The 22578-nt window shown below is 44.2% G+C and overlaps 1 long non-coding RNA gene across 1 annotated transcript; it reads left to right on the forward strand.

Moving 5' to 3' along the window:
• The first annotated feature begins 519 nt into the window (after nt 1-519).
• LOC140738989 (uncharacterized) lies at nt 520-19851 on the forward strand. The gene is made up of 3 exons (XR_012101513.1): nt 520-829; nt 1197-1391; nt 19444-19851. It is a non-coding gene; the product is annotated as an uncharacterized lncRNA (long non-coding RNA).
• Nucleotides 19852-22578: the final 2727 nt, after the last annotated feature.

The following is a 22578-nucleotide window of genomic DNA, read 5'->3' on the forward strand; positions in this document are numbered from 1 at the left end:
ACCTGTGGGAAGACGGCCTGAAGTTTTTGTTTTGTGAGTCCTATGGCATCGAAATTCCAACAACCACCACCCTCCTAGAGCCGCTTTCAAAGAGACACCCCTTTGATGTGAAGCCGTGCCTTCTGATTCTAGACTGTCCTACCAAAAGGAAAATTCCTCTCCATTTCCACTCTATCCTCATACTTCAAACTTCGGTTTCAATGAGATTCCCTCTCCGACCCCCATCATTGTTCTGAACGAGGTGGGGGTGCATGAACAAGATGGGCCGAGACAGTCCTGTTTCCATGTCGCATACTCAATGTCTTCATGAAATTGAGGAGAACATGACGTTTTAAATTATTCATCTGTCTTCTGTCAGACGTCTCGAAACCAGACAATGGCAGCAGTGGGTCCGTAACTTAATGAGATCAGGGGTGGGAGACCTGAGTTTGTCTGTTTGTTCGCATTATCCCTCGAGGGTTCGCTTTACTTAGTATCATCATCTTAACTTCAGTTGTAAACTCTACAAAGTGGGTGTTGGCAATGAAAGAAGTACCGAGCTCTGCCGTTGCAACTCCTGCTAAATCGTTCTGGGTTAGACTGACTGGTGTGTTGACGCCTGGACTGTATCCAGGGCACTGACTGTCCACAGGGGATTTATCAAGTTCCTTCACTGGGTGTCTTTTCAGCCGACTGACGTCAAAATATCACCGAGAGGTGCTGGGCTATAAAAGACCCGAAGCAATCGCCAGCAATGGGAAACACGACAAGAGAGCAGAAACCAGCATACTCGAGAAAGAGAGGGCTTCGGGAGAGTCTGAATTCCAGTTGAGGTGTTGGCGCTACTTGCGTAAGTATCTAACAAATTGCACTTCAAACTGAACTCTCTCTCAAAATGCCCTTATCTATTTGGATTCGCGTCCATCTCCGGTTTCCCCGAATGAATCATGTCCCACACCCTAGCTCGTAACCACGTCTACAATTAGAACATTGGCGATTTTTTTTGCTTGTGGACATGCGTTAGTGAATGTTAATGTAAATATGTTTAAATGAATATTGTATAATGCAGCGATCTGGAAGAATTAATGTTTGCAACGAATGTCCAATCTGATTTTGCCGATGGGAAATAACGCAAAACGTTAAGTGATTTATCACATTCGATGCAGACGGCTAGAATCTGAATTATAAACCGCTTCTTCACCTTTATCTGTAAACAGAGTGCGGTAGAAGTTGTTCCAACGCAAGATAAGGAGGTTCACAGTTTGTCGCTAAAAGTTTCTCCCAACGTCTTCCTACTTGTTTGTAACTCCACATTTAAAAGTCATGAACTGGCTGAAACTCTTCACCGTCCTCCTTGTCGCCTTTGTCTTCCACCTCAGCTCGCCGGACGGAGTACGGGCTGTCCCAGGCAGGTCTGTGTATTATTACCACTTTCTCTGGATTATATATTGATCGATGATGTTTAATATGAATATAATGCTGGTATTGATAATCACATAGTACAGTAATGGTAATTTATTTATAGAGCGCTTTTCATACAGACGATATAGTTCAAAATATTTTACAATGAGATAAAGTCCCGACATAAAAATAAAAACTGAAAATAAAAGACAAAAATATGTTAGTTAAAAGCAAGTTATAAATGAGTTTTGAGTTGGCATTTATAAGTGTCAACTATGTCTGCACCCCTTATAGTTTTAGGTATTGAATTCCGTAGTTAAGGGACTCAGTTCAAAAAAGCTGCCCTGTCAATCATCTTTTGAGAGAGATTGTTTAATTATAAGAGATCGGCAGAAAAAGACTTAAGAACTGGAGCAGGATTATAAAACAAAAACAATCCAGTGATGCACTCCGGTTGCATTGGCAGCTTTCAAATGAAGTAAAGGAACTTGAAAATCAACTTTAAATGATACCGGAAGCCAAATGCGGAGTAGCTAGGACGCTATATTAATATATGCTATTGATGTTTCCAATTATGTAAACACTTGGCCAGTGCCGATACAAATTATCAATAAATCATTTTCTTGTTAGCAGTGTGAGTATTGGTAGCCAACAAAGGATTGCAAGAATTTAGCAGCAAGTTAATTGTACTTTCTGTCATCACTCCAGGACAGAGTCCCGGGAATGCCTGTCACACACAATATAGTAATTGTATTTTGAGATTGTAATACATTGTTCTTACGGGTTTTGTTCCTTTTAAATTGATGCAAAGGTCTTCAGAGAAATGGAAGTGTTAGGGAGAATCTTAATAACATCAATTAATTCAACATCGGGCAGAGATACAAGGGAAACTATGCCTTATTTTCCTTATCATCTCTATTAGGAGACATTAGCTGCCTGTAACCCTCTTACTTTCTGCTTTGTTTGACTGGAATTATTACTGCACTTAAACTTGAATAAAAGCTTTATGGACATTTCGAGGAAAATGAGTTTGATTTACTGGTTGAAAATAAATGAGGGGTTTCAAGTAGGGCGAAGATGGACATTTTCATGGAGATGCTTCCTGGTACTGTGCTGGGGACCTACACAGTGATTGCTCCGAAATTTCCTCTGCATTTCAATGCCGTTATATCCAACTTTCTCCTGGGATCTATGCCAGCACTCCCTCAGTGTTAACATTCCAAAAGAACAGAAAAGTGGTGCTTCAAGTCTATGAAACGGCTGTCCTATCAGACTCCAACAATTGCTGTGGTACCTGTCACTGTGCAGAAAAAAAAGCCTTGCAAACTCACCTCCTAACTTAAATTGAGTATTTGCTCTCTAGTATTTTTCATTCCTACCCTGGAAAAAGATTCTTATTGCTTACCTTATCAATGTTTCTTTTAATTTTATACACTTCTATCATTTTGCCTCTCAGCCTTCAAAGCTCAAGGAGAAACATCCTAAATCTCTTGCCTCTGTCACAGTGATTAAGCTGTGCTCCTTGTTCAATATCGCACTGAATAAGTACTTCACTGACAGAAGTCATGACAACTGGGTGAAACTTTAAACATTTGCTGCTCTCTTGGTTGGGTGTAAAGGACTCCAAGGCATGCTTAAAGCTGCTTATTCTTCTCCAATGATTGGGCTTAGACTGCTAAGTACCCATAGCATTATGTGTGTGTTGTTCTAGATTTCCAACATCGACAGAAGCCTTTGTGTTTCAGTCCTGCAAAGATTTAGAAAACTTTGTTCTGTTTCTCCTTTCACAGATGCCACTTGACATGATGAATGTTTCCAGCTTCTCTCAACTATTGTTTTAGACTTCTAACATCTATAGATTTTCATCTCCATAACAGATGCAATGGGTTTTTGCCTATTGCTCCGATCTGTTGTCTCACTTGAGCAGTGAAGCATGTATATTTTATAAGAAAGAAATTGCAAAAGTTTGCACCATTGTTTAAAATCTTGCTCATGTGACAGCAGACCAGTCAATACAGGTGGTAATCTTTGGATTACTACCTGTACCATGGGCAAATTGGCATGGGATCAAAAAGATTAGAGAGTTAAATGTGTGGCCCAAGGATTGGTGTGGGAGAAGTGGTTTGAATTCATGGGAAATTGGCACCAGTATTGGGGAAGAAGGGAGCTGTACCATTGGGACAGGCTCTATCTGAACTATGTTGGGACCTGGATCCTAGTGAATTGAATAACTGGGACTGTGGACAGGGGTTTAAACTAAATAGTAGGGGGGGTGGGTTCAACAGTTTAGAGAAGTATGGATAAAGTAAAAGTATGGATAAAGATTTTTAAAAAGCAACAGATAAAAAAAGAGAAAAGTAAGACAGGAATAAAGAAAAGTCAAGTGCAAAAAGAGTAGAAGATTACAAGGTTTTAAAAGCACAATGAGTGGTGTTACGAATGTGCCACAACTCTGAGGGGCTGAAGGGTACAAAGTAGCCCCCTCCTTTTTGAGAATCGCAAGATCGCTATTAATTCGGGCCTGGGACCCAGGAAATGAGAGAGAGACAGGCAGAATCCACAAGGGTTTGGAATGTGTGTCCTGGCCCCAGAAAGGCGGAACCATTGATGACGACTATTGTCTCTTGGAGACGGAATTGTGTATTGAGTACTGTACTATTCATTGAAGCCCTCAGGGAATGACCAGAGTGGGCTGGTTGAGGGATTGCATCATCCCAACCTGATTGACATCTGAGACCCCGTGAGTAAGGATAAAAGGATAAAGGGGGAACAACCCCTTTAGACGCACCAGGAGAAACGTATGAGACCGGTGGGGGCTCGTGTGTGTCCATCCTTGCCCGGATGACGTCTTCCACGGAACGGCCTCGCTAAAGGCCGAATACGGATCAAGATTGGATAAAGGAAAGCCGGCAAGTTTCAAAAATCTGTCTCTCTCTCCAACCAAAATGCTGCAGCCTGAATGAACTGAGTGACTTTTATATTTCCATCGGACAATACATTATCCCCTAGACAACGATAGAGCTATTTCTTATTGATTATTATTATACCCGCACTTTTAGATTTAGTATTGATGACGTATATTATCTGCATGTTTGCATTGATATTATTTTTGCGTATTTTTATCAATAAATACTGTTAAAAATAGTACCATCAGACTTCAACGGACCTCTCTATCTTTGCTGGTAAGTGACCCAGTTACGGTTCGTAACAGTGGAAGGGCACTTTATCTGAATGCCCATAGTATTCGAAATAAGATCAGTGAACTAGAGCACAAATCAGTACGTAGGGGTTTGATTTAGTGGCTTTACAGAGACGTGTTGCAGGGTGGAGAGGGTGGGGAATTAAATATCAAAGGATATCAAGTAATACAGAAGGATAGGCAGGAAGATAAGGGAGGCGGGTAGTGCTCTTAATTAAGGATGATATCAGGGCAATGGTGAGAGGGGATATAAGATTTAAGGAGCAGAATGTTGAATCCATCTGGGTAGAGATTAGGAATAGTAAAGAGGAAAAATCACTGGAGGGAGTTGTCTATCAGCCATTGAATAATAACATTACAGTAGCAGAGGCAATAAACAGAGAAATATCTGAGGCATGTAAGAATGAAACAGCAATTATCATGGGGGACTTAAACTTGCACATAGATTGGGTCAATCAAGTTGGTCGAGGCAGTCTTGAGGACTTCATAGAATGCATCCTTGATAGCTTTCTTGAACAGCATGTTACTGAACCTACAAGGGAACGTGCTATCTTAGATTTGGTCCTGTGCAATGAGACAGGTAAAATTAGTGATCTTGTAGTTAGGGATCCTTGTGGAAAGAGTGATCACAGTATGATTGAGTTTCTCATACAAATGGAGGGTGCAATGGTTCAATTGAAAACCAGTGTATTCTGCCTAAACAATGGAAACTACAAGGGGATGAGGGAGGATTTGGCCAGTGTAGACTGGGAACGCAGGCTATATGGTGGGACGATTGAGGAACAGTGGGAAACATTCAAAGAGATTTTTCACGGTGCTCCACAAAAGTATATTCCAGTTAAAAACAAGGACATTAAGGGTGGGGAGAGCCAACCTTGGATAACTAAGGAAATAAAAGAAGGAATCAAACTAAAGGTCATGTGTACAAAATCGCCAAGAGTAGTGGGAAACTGGAAGATTGGGAAAACTTTAAAAACCAACAAAGAACCATTAAGCGAGCATTAAGTAATGGGAAGCTAGATTATGTAAATAAACTAGCACAAAATATAAAAACAGATAGTAAAAGTTTTTATAATTATATTAAGCAGAAAAGCAGAGAAGGGGGAATTGATATTGGATAACGGGGAAATGGCAAAGTCTTTGAATGACTATTTTGTCTTGCTCGTCACAGTGCAGGACACTCCTAACATGCGAAAGAGAGATGTTATGGATGCGATGGGAGGTGAGGACCTCAATACAATAGTTATCACTAGAGAGGTAGTACTGAACAAACTTGTAGCCTTTAAGATAGATAAGTCCCCTAGTCCTGATAGAGTGCATCTAGGGTACTGAAAGTAATGGCAGAAGTTATAATGGAGGCTTTGGTGATAATTTACCAAAATTCTCTGGACTCTGGGTAGGTCCCAGCAGATTGGAAGAAGGTGAATGTCACGCTACTGATCAATAAAGGCTGTAGGCAAAAGGCAGATAATTATAAGCCAGTTACTTTAACATCTGTAGTTGTATGGTGCCCTTGACAAGATAAACTGTTCCACAGTATGCCACAGGGCTAAAATTAGGCTAATCAAGACGTACAAAAAAGCTGGACGAACTCAACAGGTCGGGCAGCATCTGTTGACTGTTCGTGTCAACGGATGCTGCCCGACCTCCTGAGTTCGTCCAGCTTTTTTGTACATCTTGATTTGACCACAGCATCTGCAGTGTACTTTGTGTTTAAAATTAGGCTAAAGTTTATATTTTTTAATTCTGTAAGTTTTAGTAATTTAGCAATGTGCTGCTGCTGCAGAACAACAAATTTCACATCATGTGTGACATTGAAAATAAACCTGATTCTGAGATTAATGAAGGAATTATGAGTAATGGGAACCACGTACATGATCAAACGGGTGCAGTTTAAACATAATATTAAGGGGAGGGAGAACAATAAGGAGACAAACTTACTGGATAGCTTAACAACGCTTGGAGCCTAAATGGTTAAAGGCCTGGTGATTAAAGAAAGGAGAAGGCACAAGAGGTGGAGGAACAATAACTTCTCTGTGAACAGGGGGTTTGAAGAAGATTACAGCAATGAGAGAGGTGAGGTCATTGAAGGATTTGAACAAGAGTGTTAAGAATTGTTAATGTTGAGGCAATAGTGGCCTACACAGAAGAAATGTATGCACGGATCTTTGTTACCTCAGGACAGCCACACACACAAAATACAGGAGGAACTCATTAGGTCAGGCAGCATCTATGTAGGAAAATGAACAGTCAAGATTTCAAACTGAGACCCTTCATCAGGACTGTCCTTGGGACAGTCTGGATTTGTTAAGCTTCATGAGGGAAGGCAGTAAATGATAAATCAGATCCAACTTGACAGAAATGGAAGCCAAAACATACTACTGCCTTCTGAGCAGCCCCTAAAGATTTTCCTGCTTTTCGTTTTCCTTTTCATTATTTACTTAGTCTGGTAACTGGTGCTACCAGCCCAATGAGCCTGCACTGCCCAATTACTTCATGTCACCAATTAACCTACAAATCCGTATGTCTTTGAAATATGGGAGGAAACCGTGGCACCCAGATGAAACACATGCATTCATGGAAAAACAGTGGTGGAATTAAATCCGGGCCACTGGCACTGTATTAGTGTTGTGCTAACCCTGACATGACCTTGCCATCCTTCATAACTTTGCATATTGTTTCTCTTCAAATGAGTTATTCTTGTTCCCAGTGACTTAGCTACTGTGCAGATCTTAGTGCTGAGGAAGAGGTCACCCTTTGAAGCTGCCAAAGGTAACAGGGTTCACCAAGTGGCTGCCAGGTGAGAGCCTGAAAATTAGACAATAGACAATAGGTGCAGAAGTATACCATTTGGCCTTTCAAGCCTGCACCACCATTTTGAGATCATGGCTGATCAATTACTATCAATACCCGGTTCCTGCCTTGTCCCCATATCCCTTGATTCCCCTATCCATAAGATACCTATCTAGCTCCTTCTTGAAAGCATCCAGAGAATTGGCCTCCAATACCTTCCGAGGCAGTGCATTCCAGACCCCCACAACTCTCTGGGAGAAGAAGTTTTTCCTTAACTCTGTCCTAAATGACCTACCCCTTATTCTCAAACCATGCCCTCTGGTACTGGACTCTCCCAGCATCTGGAACATATTTCTTGCCTCTATCTTGTCCAATCCCTTAATAATCTTATATGTTTCAATCAGATCCACTCTCAATCTCCTTAATTCCAGTGTGTACAAGCCCAGTCTCTCTAACCTCTCTGCGTAAGTCAGTCCAGACATCCCAGGAACTAACCTCGTGAATCTACGCTGCACTTCCTCCACAGCCAGGATGTCCTTCCTTAACCCTGGAGACCAAAACTGTACACAATACTCCAGGTGTGGTCTCACCAGGGCTCTGTACAAATGCAAGAGGATTTCCTTGCTCTTGTACTCAATTCCCTTTGTAATAAAGGCCAACATTCCATTAGCCTTCTTCACTGCCTGCTGCACTTGCTCATTCACCTTCAGTGACTGATGAACAAGGACTCCTAGATCTCTTTGTATTTCTCCCTTACCCAACTCTACACCGTTCAGATAATAATCTGCCTTCCTGTTCTTACTCCCAAAGTGGATAACCTCACACTTATTCACATTAAACGCCATCTGCCAAGTATCTGCCCACTCACCCAGCCTATCCAAGTCACCCTGAATTCTCCTAACATCCTCATCACATGTCACACTGCCTCCCAGCTTAGTATCATCAGCAAATTTGCTGATGTTATTTTCTATGCCTTCATCCAAATCGTTAACATAAATGGTAAACAGCTGTGGTCCAATACCGAGCCCTGTGGCACCCCACTAGTCACCACCTGCCATTCCGAGAAACACCCATTCACCGCTACCCTTTGCTTTCTATCTGCCAACCAGTTTTCTATCCATGTCAATGCCTTCCCCCCGATGCCCTGAGCTTTGATTTTACCCACCAATCTTCTATGTGGGACTTTATCAAATGCCTTCTGGAAATCGAGGTACACTACATCCACTGGATCTCCCCTGTCTAACTTCCTGGTTACATCCTCGAAAAACTCCTACAGATTAGTCAAGCATGATTTACCCTTGGTAAATCCATGCTGGCTCGGCCCAATCCTATCACTGCTATCTAGATATGCCACTATTTCATCCTTAATAATGGACTCTAGCATCTTTCCCACCACCGATGTCAGGCTGACAGGTCGATAGTTCTCTGTTTTCTCCCTCCCTCCCTTCTTAAAAAGTGGGATAACATTAGCCATTCTGCAATCCTCAGGAACTGATCCTGAATCTAAGGAACATTGGAAAATGATTACCAATGCATCCGCAATTTCCAGGGCCACCTCCTTTAGTACCCTAGGGTGCAGACCATCTGGACCTTGGGATTTGTCAGCCTTCAGTCCCATCAGTCTTCTCATCACCATTTCCTTCCGAATGTCAATCTGTTTCATTTCCTCTGTTACCCTATGTCCTTGGCCCATCCATACATCTGGAAGATTGCTTGTGTCTTCCTTAGTGAAAACAGATCTAAAGTACTCATTAAATTCTTCTGCCATTTCTCTGTTTCCCATAACAATTACACCCAATTCATTCTTCAAGGGCCCAATGTTGTTCTTAACTATCTTCTTTCTCTTCACATACCTAAAAAAGCTTTTGCTATCTTCCTTTATATTCCTGGCTAGCTTGCGTTCGTACCTCATTTTTTCTCCCCATATTGTCTTTTTAGTTAAGTTCTGTTGTTCCTTAAAAACTTCCCAATCATCTGTCCTCCCACTCACCTTAGCTCTGTCATATTTCCTTTTTTTTAATGCTAAGCAATCTCTGACTTCCTTTGTCAACCACTGTGGCCCCTTTCCCCCCTTTGAATCCTTCCTTCTCTGGGGGATGAACTGATTTTGCACCTTGTGCATTATTCCCAAGAATACCTGCCATTGCTGTTCCACTGTCTTTTCTGCTAGGCTATCCGTCCAGTCAACTTTGGCCAGCTCCTCCCTCATGGCTCCAGTTTCCCCTGTTCAACTGCAACACTGACACCTCCGAGCTGCCCTTATCCTTCTCAAATTGCAGATAAAAACATCATATTATGATCACTACCTCCTAATGGCTCCTTTACTGCGAGATCGCTTATCAAATCCTGTTCATTACGTAACACTAAATCCAGAATAGTCTTGTCCCTGGTCGGCTCTCATACAAGCTGTTCCAAGAATGCATCCTGTAGGCACTCTACAAACTCCCTATCCTGTGGTCCAGCACCAACCTGATTCTCCCAGTTCACCTGCATGTTGAAATCCCCCATAACTACTGCGACATTACCTTTGCCACATGCCACTGTTAACTCCCTATTCAACTTGCACCCAATATCCATGCTACTGTTTGGTGGCCTGTAGACAACACCCATTTGGGTCCTTTTGCCCTTACTGTTCCTCAGTTCTATCCACACAGACTCTACTTCTCCTGATCCTATGTCCCCCCTTGCAAAGGACTGAATCTCATTCCTCACCAACAGGGCCACCCCACCCCCTCTGCCCACATTTCTGTTCCTACGATAGCACGTATACCCTTGTACATTCATTTCCCAGGTCTGATCTCCCTGCAGCCATGTCTCCGTTATCCCAACAACATCATAGTTACCCATTCGCATCTGGGCTTCAAGCTCATCCGCCTTATTTCTGACACTTCGTGCATTCAGATATAGAATTTTTAACCCATTTCTCCTCTCTCTATTTGAATCGCTGCCTATTGTGCTTAACCCAGCTCCCCAAACTCCCATCGGGCTATACACCCCTAGAATTTTGTTGTCCTTCCTACATTTACTTATTCTTTCAACACATTTAACTCCATGTTCCGTCAGACCATCCCTCTGTACATGAGTCCTCCTTATCACTTGTTCCGGCCCGCCTTCCTCTACTACATACTTAATATTCCGGAACCGTGTAGTCCCCGCCTGTCCTTTATTCTTCCTCTCGCTATCCTCTCTCACATTCTGGATCCCCGCCCCCTGCAAATTTAGTTTAAACCCCCCCAAGAAGCACTAGCAAACTTCCCTGCAAGAATGTTAGTACCGCTCCAGTTCAGGTGTAAACTGTCCCTTCGGAACAGATCCCACCTTCCCTGGAACAAAGCCCAATTATCTACAAACCTGAAGCCCTCCCTCCTGCACCATCCTCTCAGCCACGTATTAATCTTTATAATCCTCCTGTTCCTTGCCTCACTCGCACGTGGCACAGGTAGCAATCCTGAGATTGTTACCCTGGAGGTCCTGCTCTTCAGCTTCGCACCTACCTCCCTACGCAGGACCCCCTCACTCATCCTACCCATGTCATTGGTCCCTACATGGACCACAACATCTGGATTCTTGCCCTCCCTCTCGAGAATAACCTGCACCCGATCTGAGATGTCTCGGACCCCAGCACCAGGGAAGCAACATACCATCCGGGACTCCCGATCTTCCCCACAAAATCTCCTATCCGCCCCCCTGACTATAGAATCTCCTATCAATACCGCTCTCTTCTCTTCCCTCCTCCCCTTCCTAGTCAAGGGTCCAACCTCAGTGCCAGAGACAGGACCACTGCAGCTTGTTCCTGGTAGGTCATCCTCGCCAACAGTATCCAAAACGGTATACTTATTTTTGATGGGAATGGCCACAGGGGTGCTCTTCTCTCTCTGTCTTCTCCCCCTGCCTCTCTTGACTGTCACCCATTTGCCTACCTCCTGTCTTTTCGGTGTGACTGCCTCCCGATAACTCTTATCTATCTCTGCCTCTGCCTCCCGAATGATCCGTAGTTCATCCAGCTCCTGCTCCAATTCCCTAACTCGGTCTGATAGGAGCTGCAGCTGGATGCACCTATTGCAAGTGTGGTCATCAGGAACAACTGTGTTGACCCTGACCTCCCACATACTGCATACGGAGCACACCACTGCTCTAACTGTCTCCCCCATTGCCTGATCCTAGATTAGTCAGAATAAATGAAAAAATGAAAAACAGGCTTCTTGTCGAAGTCCTCTTGCGCCAAAGCCCAGCACTCTGCTCCTGCGCACTCCGCTGCCCGCTCCTGAAAGTGGGACGCTTTTTAAAGCTCGCGCTCGCCGCTGACGTCACCCCCACTTGCGCAGCTTTACCTTCCTCCTCAGGTATTCTCCAGGTAGGTCCGAGGGTGTCGGCCTACCTAAAACGGCTGATCCTCCGAACTCCAGTCGTATGTCAATCACGAGCACTCCTTACTCCTGCTCCGCTGCCCGCACCGACGCTCTATTAGGTAATAGATAACCTAAGTCCTCCCACTCCTATGCAGTTTACCAGGAATTTAACTGATAACCTAATGCTTCAATGATGCACAGTATTTAGCAGTGACTAGATCTAGCAGATTGGAGGAAAAATTGAAAGCATCTATATTTTTACATGTAATTGGCGAAGATGCTTTCGACATCTACAACAGCTTTCAAGTTGATGAGACAGCCTTTACTTTGGACACTCTGATAACAAGATTTGAGGAGCATTTTTTCCCCAAGTAAAAACGTCACATTTGAGAGATGCAAGTTCTTTTCCTCTGAACAGAAGGAAGGTGTCAGCTTTGACCAATACTTAGCTAAGCTTCACATACTGAATATGTCCTGTGAGTTTGGAGACTTGAGCGACTCACTATATAACTATATAACCATATAACAATCACAGCACAGAAACAGGCCATTCCGGCCCTCCTAGTCCGTGCCGAACTCTTAATCTCACCTAGTCCCACCTACCCGCACTCAGCCCATAACCCTCCACTCCTTTCCTGTCCATATACCTATCCAATTTTACCTTAAATGACACAACTGAACTGGCCTCTACTACTTCTACAGGAAGCTCATTCCACACAGCTATCACTCTCTGAGTAAAGAAATACCCCCTCGTGTTTCCCTTAAACTTTGGCCCCCTAACTCTCAAATCATGTCCTCTCGTTTGAATCTCCCCGACTCTCAATGGAAACAGCCTATTCATGTCAACTCTATCTATCCCTCTCAACATTTTAAATACCTCAATCAAATTCCCCCTCAACCTTCTACGCTCCAATGAATAAAAACCTAACTTGTTCAACCTTTCTCTGTAACTTAAGTGCTGAAATCCAGGTAACATCCTAGTAAATCGTCTCTGCACTCTCTCTAATTTATTGATATCTTTCCTATAATTCGGTGACCAGAACTGTACACAATATTCCAAATTTGGCCTTACCAATGCCTTGTACAATTTTAACATTACATCCCAACTTCTGTACTCAATGCTCTGATTTATAAAGGCCAGCGTTCCAAAAGCCTTCTTCACCACCCTATCTACATGAGACTCCACCTTCAGGGAACTATGCACTGTTATTCCTAGATCTCTCTGTTCCACTGCATTCCTCAATGCCCTACCATTTACCCTGTATGTTCTATTTGGGAATCGGTCCAGAAGACAGAACCTACGTATACTAATCCAATTTACCACCCCATCATCCAGATCATTTATGTATATTACAAACAACAATGGGCCCAAAACAGATCCCTGAGGCACCCTGCTAGTCACCGGCCTCCATCCCGATAAACAATTATCCACCACTACTCTCTGGCATCTCCCATCTAGCCACTGTTGAATCCATTTTATTACTCCAGCATTAATACCTAACGACTGAACCTTCTTAACTAACCTTCCATGTGGAACTTTGTCAAAGGCCTTGCTGAAGTCCATATAGACTACATCCACTGCCTTACCCTCGTCAACATTCCTCGTAACTTCTTCAAAAAATTCAATAAGGTTTGTCAAACATGACCTTCCACGCACAAATCCATGCTGGCTACTCCTAATCAGATCCTGTCTATCCAGATAATTATAAATACTATCTCTAAGAATACTTTCCATTAATTTACCCACCACTGATGTCAAACTGACGGGTCTATAATTGCCAGGCTTACTTCTAGAACCCTTTTTAAACAATGGAACCACATGAGCAATATGCCAATCCTCCGGCACAATCCCCGTTTCTAATGACATCTGAAAGATCTCTGTCAGAGCTCCTGCTATCTCTACACAAACTTCCCTCAAGGTCCTGGGGAATATCCGGTCAGGACCCGGAGATTTATCCACTTTTAAATTTCTTAAAAGCTCCAGTACTTCCTGATGCACCATCAATAACTCACGCTGAGACTTAGGAAGTGAGATATCGGCTTTTATTGACTGGAAGAACAACACTACATCCTGGGAAAATGAGGGAGAGCAGCAGACCACAGTTGCCTTTATACAGGGGTCTGTGGGAGGAGCCACAGGAGCAGTCAGACAGGTATATCTAGTTCACCACATTCACCCCCCCTTTGTTTAAAAAAATCCCCAAGTATATTTACAGGTTAAGTCTATCAGGTGGTCGAATCGTTCGCTGCGATCTACGTAGCTCCGGCTGCAATTGCACAGGAGCCGGAGGTGGTGATGGCACAGGTGCCGGAGGTGGTGATGGCACAGGAGCCGGAGGTGGTGTTTGCACCGGAGGCGGAGAGTGGGTTGGTTCTGTCCCAACTGGAGGTGTCAGGGATCCCTCGCGTGTGAGCGAGGTCCCTGGAATAGACGCGTACGAGATGCCCGGTACATGAGCGTCGTGAGGAGTCTGGGTGTGGCACGGTGTGTGCGGTGTCACCTCGGGTACAGGGTGCATAGTTACCGTGGAATGCTCGGGGTAGTGGTCTGCTGCTCCGGCGGGCGCCAGGTCGCGGACAGAGACCGTGTCCTCCCGCCCATCAGGCAAGACCACGTAGGCATACTGGGGATTAGCATGCAGGAGGTGAACCCTCTTGACCAGCGGTGAGTACTTATTACTCCTCGCATGTTTACGTAGCAGCACTGGCCCCGGGGACGTCAGCCAAACTGGTAGGGTGGTCCCACTGACAGACTTCCTGGGAAAAGAGAATAGGCGTTCGTGAGGGGTGGCATTAGTGGACGTACACAACAGGGAGCGGATAGAGTGGAGTGCCTCAGGGAGGACCTCCTGCCATCGGGAGACCGGCAACCCTTTTGACTTAAGGGCTAAAAGTGTGGCCTTCCACACTGTGGCATTCTCCCTCTCCACCTGGCCATTCCCCCGGGGATTATAACTCGTGGTGCGACTAGTAGCAATGCCCCTAGCTAGCAGGAACCGGCGCATCTCGTCACTCATAAAGGAGGACCCTCTATCACTGTGGACATAGCAGGGATATCCGAACAGAGTGAAGAGCTGGCGCAGGGCTTTTATGACCGACGTGGTAGTAGTGTCGGGGCAGGGAACGGCAAAGGGGAATCGCGAGTACTCGTCAATAATACTGAGAAAATAGTCGGTGGAGGGAAGGGGGCCCTTAAAGTCAACACTCAGTCGCTCAAAAGGGCGGGTGGCCTTGACAAGCTGCGCAGTGTCAGGACGGTAGAAGTGCGGTTTGCACTCAGCACAGATCTGGCAGTCCCTGGTCATCGTCCTGATGTCCTCCAGGGAGTACGGCAGGTTCCGGGCTTTAATGAAATGGTAAAATCGGGTGACCCCCGGGTGGCAAAGTTGGGCATGAAGGGCATACAGCTGGTCGAGCTGGGCACTAGCACACGTTCCCCGGGATAGGGCATCAGAGGGTTCATTGAGCCTGCCAGGCCGGTACAGGATATCATAATTGTAGGTGGAGAGTTCTATTCTCCATCGCAAAATTTTATCATTTTTGATTTTGCCCCGCTGTTGGTTGCTGAACATGAACGCAACCGAGCGCTGGTCGGTCAGCAAGGTGAACCTTTTGCCGGCGAGATAGTGCCTCCAGTGCCTAATAGCTTCCACTATGGCCTGGGCTTCTTTCTCCACCGCGGAGTGCCGAAGTTCAGAGCCTTGAAGGGTACGAGAAAAAAACGCCACTGGTCTGCCTTCCTGATTGAGGGTAGCAGCCAGCGCGACGTCAGAGGCGTCACTCTCTACTTGGAAGGGAATGGTCTCGTCTACCGCATGCATCGTTGCTTTGGCAATGTCCCCTTTAATGCAGCTGAAGGCCGCGCGGGCCTCGGCAGAGAGGGGAAAAGTGGTAGACCGGACCAGGGGGCGGGCCTTGTCTGTGTAATGGGGGACCCATTGGGCGTAATAGGAAAAAAAACCCAGGCACCGCCGGAGGGCCTTGAGAGTGGTGGGAAGAGGGAGTTCTAACAGGGGGCGCATACGGTCGGGGTCAGGGCCAATGACCCCGTTCTCCACGACATACCCAAGGATAGCGAGTCGTGTGGTTCTGAACACACACTTGTCCTTGTTATAAGTGAGGTTCAAAGCATCGGCCACTTGGAAAAATCGTTGGAGGTTGGCGTCATGATCCGACCAGTCGCGACCACAGATGGTGATGTTATCTAGATAGGGAAATGTGGCCTTCAGTTTGTACTGGTCCACCATCCGGTCCATCTCCCTCTGGAAGACTGAGACCCCATTTGTGACACCAAATGGGACGCGCAGAAAGTGATAGAGCCTGCCACCCGCCTCGAAGGCGGTGTAGGGGCGGTCCTCCGAGCGGATGGGGAGCTGGTGATAAGCGGATTTCAGATCAATTGTCGAGTACACCTTTTACTGAGCTATCTGGTTGACCATATCCACGATGCGGGGTAGGGGGTACGCGTCAAGCTGCGTGAATCTATTGATGGTCTGGCTATAGTCCACAACCATCCTATTTTTCTGCCCAGTCCGAACAACGACCACCTGGGACCGCCATGGGCTTGTGCTCGGCTCAATGATCCCCTCCCTGAGCAGCCGCTGCACCTCTGAATGAATAAAGGCCCTGTCCCCCGCACTGTACCTCCTACTTTTAGTTGCCACCGGTTTACAGTCGGGGGTCAGGTTGGTGAACAGCGATGGGGGAGGGATCTTGAGGGTGGAGAGGCTGCAAGTAGTGTCAGCAGCACAGCTATCGGCATGGTGCTGGGCGGGATGTGTGGTTCGGTGTGTATGTGCGTGTGGTAACGGAGTATATGGCGAAGTCCCACCAAACTGAGGATTCCTGACAGTGAGTGGTGGGAGGGGCCCGTCATACGCCATAGTCACACTTTTGAGATGGCTCTGGAAGTCCAGCCCCAACAGCACAGGTGCGCACAGTCGAGGCATGACCAGGAACGCAAAGTTCCGATACTCTGTGCCCTGCACCACCAATGTCGCTACACAACCCACCCGGATGTCTGTGGAATGCGACCCAGAAGCCAAGGTGATCTTCTGACGTTCCGGCTGTGTCACGAGTCCACAGCGTTTCACTGTGGCCGGGTCAATAAAACTCTCAGTGCTGCCCGTGTCAAACAGGCAGCTAGTCCTGTGCCCCTCCACCAGGATATCCATCATCGACCTTGCGAGCTGGTGCGGAGCGCTTTGGTCGAGGGTCACGGAAGCCAGCGTTGAACGGGGCGAGTCGGTGGCGGGGCCTGGTGACGCCGGCAAAGATGGCCGCTCACATCCGGGCATGCAAGATGGCGAGTCGGGGGCGGGGCCTGGTGACGCCGGCAAAGATGGCCGCTCACATCCGGGCATGCAAGATGGCGGCTCCCAGGTCGCACACGGGTAGGTAGGGGCGGGGCATGGTGACGCCGGCAAAGATGGTTGTCCACATCCGGGCATGCAAAATGGCGGCCCCCAGGTCTCAGACGCAGCGCTGCTCGACCCCGGGCGCGGTTTAGATTTACAGACCTTGGCGAAATGGCCCTTCTTCCCGCAGCTGGAAAAAGTCGCTTCGCGAGCCGGACAGCTGTTTCTGGAATGTTTCTGAAGCCCACAAAAGTAACAGAGTTTTATACTCGGCGAATTCGAGGAGTTCGTGATACCGCGACTGGCAGCGGCGTTGGCGAATTCGCTCGGAACCGGGGAATCGCGCGGCTGGACCGCTTCGGCGTACAGCTGCGCAGCCTCTAACGTATCGGCCGTCTCTATCGCGGAGGTAAGATCAGAGGTAAGATCAGCTTTTTCCAGCAGCCGCTGGCGCAAATACACTGACCTGACCCCAGTCACAAAAGCGTCTCGGACCAAGAGTTCCGTATGCTGTTCCGCTGTGAGCGCTTGGCAGTCACAAGTCCGCACGAGTGCCTGTAGAGCTCGGAGAAATTCAGCAGTCGACTCCGTAGGCCGCTGTTTTCGTGTTGCCAAGCGGTGCCGGGCATAAACTGCGTTTACCGGCCGCAGGTACTGTCTTTTGAGGGCGGCAAGCGCCCCCTCATAGGTGGAGAGGTCCCTGATGAATGAATAAACTTTTGGGGCGACCCTCGAGAGGAGAAGTCTGAGCCGAACAGCCAAGTCGGTGGCACGAACCTCCTCCAAGTACGATTGGAAGCACACAAGCCAGTGTTCAAAGGCAAGAGCTGCTTCAGGGTCTTGGGGGTCCAAATCTAGGCGTTCTGGGCGTAAAACGGTTTCCATGTTGTAACTTCCAGTCAATAAAATTGATGCACCATCAATAACTCACGCTGAGACTTAGGAAGTGAGATATCGGCTTTTATTGACTGGAAGAACAACACTACATCCTGGGAAAATGAGGGAGAGCAGCAGACCACAGTCGCCTTTATACAGGGGTCTGTGGGAGGAGCCACAGGAGCAGTCAGACAGGTATATCTAGTTCACCACACTTCCACCTCTTTAATTGTCATAGGTTCCATAACTTCCTTACTTGTTTCCCACACCTTACACCATTCAATATCCTTCTCCTTAGTGAATACCGAAGAGAAGAAATCGTTCAAAATCTCTCCCATCTCCCTCGGCTCCACACATAGCTGACCACCCTGATTCTCTAAGGGACCAATTTTATCCCTCACTATCCTCATGCTTTTAATATAACTGTAGAAGCCATTACAGAGACAAAATAGTTTGTGGAATCCTACATAATGAACTCCAAGGAAGATTGCTTTGGGAAAAAGATTTAACGTTAAAAAAGGCTGTGAATATGTGCAGAGACCACACAAGTACAAGCTAGGGGGATGCACCAAACAGGTGACAGTGCAAGCTGTGAAAACAGAGGAGCAAAGCACATGGCATTTCACAAAGCAACTGCGTAGCAAAGAGACAGGCTCAAACAACAAAGATGGAGGCAGACACATCCCAAGGAAGTCTCCTGCTTATGGAAAGTCCTGCAGTAAGTGTGGGAAGAAGAATCATTTTGCAAAGCCTCTTGCAAATTCCTATAGATGTAAAATGGAGAGAATTCTGACTGGCTGCATCACAGTCTGGTATGGTTACTCCATTGTACAGGATTGCAAGAGCTTACAAAAGATTGCAGACTCAGCCTCTCCTTAGAGAGACAACCCTCTCCATTATCAAGAACATCTTCAAGGGCTAGTGCATGAAGAGTACAACATCTATCAATAAGGATCCTCACCATCTGGGGCAAGCCCTGTGCTCATTACTACTATAAGGGCAGAGGTACAGGGGCCTGAAGACCCACACTCAATGATTCAAACAGATTTGTCCCATCTCCCCCAACCCCAGCCATCAGATTTATAAATGGTCCATGGACTCGTGAACACTACTTTGCTCTTCTTTACTTAGTAATGTGTAATATTTACTTATTAATGTATAATAATTTTATGTGTTTGCAAGGTACTGCTGCACTTACCAACAAACTACACATTATATAAGACAGTGATACCAACACCCAATTCTGGCCTCTTCTTTTTGCTAAATTTCCTTTAGTGTTGTAGATTCATATTAAAATGTGTGTGTGTTCTTCCTGTATGAGTATGATTAGTTCTTGAATAAGCACTCTGATATAACTGAATATAACCTATGAACATATCTGAATATAGCAGACCATTTTGGGGCAAGGAGCCTGTTCCTGCTCTGTACAGTTCTGTGTTTTATTGTTAGTCTAATCAAGGGCACTTATTTTCTTAATTTATTCTTGCAGAAACTTAAGGTCACGAGGATGCAGCATTAGCATCTGTTTGGTGTCACGTCTGATGGAAACTTTGGGTACCATCTCAGATTTCAACGACACAAAGACAAATGTGGGTCCATACTCTTATGGCAAGAGAGACAGCATGTGACCGTACAGCGGAGAGTTCCTGCCTTACCCCCAATGCGAGAACACAGAGCAACCCTGGCTTATGTTCTAAAAATTAATGCATTATTGCTATTGCTCCAGTCTCGGTAGAGGTTGAAAGTGTTCGTCTGCTTTAGCATTTCAAGCAGTTGTGCCCTGTTTCACTATTCCTGGATATTTGCTTCTGCTTTCAAATGTAGTATGGATATGATTAGGTTTATTGCTTTATGTAAGAAGTATGCTGCATGTTTTTAATTTAAATAAAGCTGTTGATACCACATACATATCTGTAATACTTAAATTCTTTGGATTCTTTTCAAGACTATTGAGAATTAGTACACACAGTAAGATGCAAGGCATGTGCAGAAACCTGCTATTCAGCTCCAAAATTCCCAAACCAGACAGCAGAGAAATTGTGTATTCACAATTAATTTTGTTGCTGTCCTCTCACAGGCTTTAAAACAGATGCCTGGAAAGAAACTTTATTTTAGTGAGAGATGAGATTTATGAGGTCAGTGGGAGACGCTCATGGAGTGAGTACTGTTTTAGATTCGCTCCATAACCTTTACTTTTTTAAACCTTTGATCACCCTTATCCAACTTATTTTTACCTACACCAAAAGATTCTTGCTATTTTTTTGGACTTATCGTTAAGAGTTTATTGTGAATTTTTGAAGATATGCAAACAGAAATGGCTCTTAGATCTAAAGGACGAGAACCGGGGCGCAACCCGAACGGTAATGGAAAGAAGCAAGCTCAATCGCAACGCACTGAATTAACTTATGAACTGTTTATGGAGGTTTTGGATAAAAAAAATTGATGAACTACAACAAATTTTTAAACAAGATATAAAGGCTTTTCAAGATTATATGGTTAAGACGGATTTAGTAATTAACCAGCAGCAAGTTCTTATCGCATCTCTGCAAGAAGATGCTCGGAAACGAGATTTGACAATTGAAAAATTGCAACAGGATTTAATTTCGACCACTAAATTGGTGGAAACACTTAAAGCCAAGAGTGTCGACTTTGAGAATCTCTAATAAATGAGTGATTCTGATCGTGTAAGATGGTTTTCGATTCCTCAAACCCGATTTAGTCTCTGGTTATTGGTGTAGGTTTATCCTATACTTTATATTTAAGTTAAAGTGTGTTTTCGTTATATTAATCGCTCTGTTTTATACACTTTAACCATTATACTATATTTTTGACTATTATTTTTGTTCCTTCAAAGGTGTATTTTTAACCCTTCAAAGGTGAATTCTTTTTTATTAAGATGGTGGTTTTTTGGAAAAATATTCTTGGTTTTGTTTAAGATGGCGTTATTTTTTCTTCTCTCGTCTTCTTCCTATAATGCATCGCTTATCATAGTTTAAATATTTCTTGATTTGTTTGGGTTATAACCTGATTTATAAGCTTTTAGTAATTATATTCTTTTTTTTACAACTAAGTATATTAAGAAGTGTGGTTTTAGTATAGTGATTATAATTTTTAAAGTCAGGGTGGTTTTTTAAAATATATATCCTTTATATACGGAGTGGTCTTCTGCTGATATGGGGGTAGAATTAGTCTAATTTTTTCCTTTTTCTAGCCATATTTTGGCTTTTTTTCTTTTTCTTGTGGGAGTGGGGGATGGTCTGTTTTCTAATTTTATTTTTCTTTTACCAGTTTGTTTTAGTTTTTTCATTTGGGCTGTTTTTGAACTTCAAATATGTCTACGATGTCGTCACTTCCGGGTCCGCTCTTTATTTTTGTTCCTCTTCCGGGTGCATGAGTTTATAATTTGGTTAACCCTTTTTATACCAAAGGGTTGATTTTAGAAGCATGGCTCAGACCATTAATTTTGTGTCTTGGAATACTAATGGTTTAAACCATCCGATTAAACGAAAGAAGATTTTCAAAGTATTCCAAAGAGTTAATGCTCATATCATTTTTGTACAAGAAACTCATGTGAGGAAGGAGGACAAATATCGCTTTTTTAGGTCTTGGCGGGGTTAACAGTATCATTCGAATTCGAATGCCAAAGTAAAGGGAGTTTCAATTTTTATTGACTCCTCTATTGCATTTGTTCAACACGATATCCTTTCGGATCCGAATGGTAGATTTTTGTTAATTACGGGTTTACTTTATAATAAAAAGGTTGCTATGGTTAATGTTTATGCTCCAAATGTGAATTGTCCTGATTTTTTAAAGCCCTTATTTACTTCTTTACCTAATCTAAATGAATATAAGTTAATAATGGGTGGTGACTTTCATTGTTGTTTAAATCCTTTGATGGACAAATCTATATCTATTCAGACTTTACCCAATAAGTCAGCCACTTGTATTAACTCCTTTTTGACTGATAATGGAGTTTTTGATATTTGGAGATTTCGGCATCCTAACGACAAAGTGTTTTCTTTTTTCTCACATGTTTATCATTCTTATTCGAGAATTGATTATTTTTTTTATTGACTCTTGTTTTATTCCATCGGTAATTGGTTGTAATTATGATATTATAGCTATCTCTGACCATGCTCCATTAAAACTTTCTATTAAATTTACAGATACAGCTTCTAATGTTAGACAATGGCAATTTGACTCTACCTTACTGCAAGATCCGGACTTTATTAAATTTATGAAGGAACCGATCGATTTCTTCTTTTCAACTAATTCCATGGATGATATTTCTTGCGGAACACTTTGGGACACTTTTAAAGCGTATATACGTGGACAGATTATCTCTTACTCTGTTGGTCTGAGAAAACGCATTAAGAAGGAAACTCTGTTATTGGTTGATAAAATTAAAGAGATTGACAAGAAATATTCGATCACTCCTAGTAAGGAGCTTTACAAACAAAGGGTTGAACTTCAAACGGAACACAGTTTATTACTTACATCTCCGATTGAAAATCAATTAATGAAAACCAGATCTGATTTTTATATACATAGTGATAAATCGGGTAAACTGTTAGCCAGTCAGTTGAAGAATGTTTTGGTTAAACGTCAAATCACTAAGATTCGT

Source organism: Hemitrygon akajei, chromosome 14 (genome assembly GCF_048418815.1).
Source record: "Hemitrygon akajei chromosome 14, sHemAka1.3, whole genome shotgun sequence".
NCBI classification, from domain to species: domain Eukaryota; kingdom Metazoa; phylum Chordata; class Chondrichthyes; order Myliobatiformes; family Dasyatidae; genus Hemitrygon; species Hemitrygon akajei.